This window comes from Tarenaya hassleriana, unplaced genomic scaffold, assembly GCF_000463585.1.
Source record: "Tarenaya hassleriana unplaced genomic scaffold, ASM46358v1 Cleome142, whole genome shotgun sequence".
Lineage (NCBI taxonomy): Eukaryota > Viridiplantae > Streptophyta > Magnoliopsida > Brassicales > Cleomaceae > Tarenaya > Tarenaya hassleriana.
In genome coordinates this window covers 165,167-166,295 of record NW_010964817.1, presented here as the reverse complement: position 1 = coordinate 166,295, position 1,129 = coordinate 165,167, and positions in this window count along the sequence as shown.

The following is a 1,129-nucleotide window of genomic DNA, read 5'->3' as shown; positions in this document are numbered from 1 at the left end:
TGCTCAAGGATACTGTCTCCTTCCTAATCACCCTCTTCTTAGTCAAGATATCTTTCAAAAATTTTGCATAAGAAGGGATCTGGAGTATCGTCTCGTAGAAAGGTACCTTAACCTCTAACTTCCGAAGCATATCAACAAATCTGGACAACTGTGTATCCTCAGTATGCTTCTTCAATCGCGAAGGGAATGGAACGGGTGGTACATAAGGTGGAGGAGCTCAGCAGCAGAGCGCTCCCAGAATCCCTCAGAATCCCCCAGGCTTCACTCAGTCACGTTTTCAGGGGCAGAATCAGGGATACGCGCAACAGAATCCTGGGTACGGGCAGCAGGATCAGGGTTACCGAGCGCATCAACCTGCAAAGAACGATGAAGCAGACATCAAGACGATGATTGCCCAACTGATGGCCGATCAGAAGACATCATTTACGGAGCTGAAAACCGAGGTACAGAGCATAAGGGAAAGGCAAGACACTTTTGAGAGGAGATTAGATGGATTCGAGGCTCATCTGAAGCATGTGGACATGCAGATTGCGCAGCTTGCATCAGAACCCTCTAGACAGCAGGGCACCTTTCCTGGAAAGCCCGAACCGAATCCACGAGAACACGTCAATGCCATTCAGCTTATAAGTGGAGAAAGTCTGCCTGAGATGGTCCCTATTACTACCATAGAAAAAGGGACGACGTCTAGACACACTGCTGAAGAGAAAGGGAAAGCAATAGCTCACGAGACACCTAAGGTGCATGTAGAGGAAGCCGAACCGCCATATGTAGCTCCTCCACCTTATGTACCACCCGTTCCATTCCCTTCGCGATTGAAGAAGCATACTGAGGATACACAGTTGTCCAGATTTGTTGATATGCTTCGGAAGTTAGAGGTTAAGGTACCTTTCTACGAGACGATACTCCAGATCCCTTCTTATGCAAAATTTTTGAAAGATATTCTGACTAAGAAGAGGGTGATTGGGAAAGAGACAGTAGCCTTGAGCACCGAGGTGAGTGTTGCGATTCTACAGCATGAGCTTCCACGGAAGAGATCCGACCCAGGTAGCTTCTCGATTCCTTGTAAAATCGGGAACATTGAGATTGACCGTGCGTTGTGCGATCTAGGTGCCAGTGTGAGCTTGCTTCC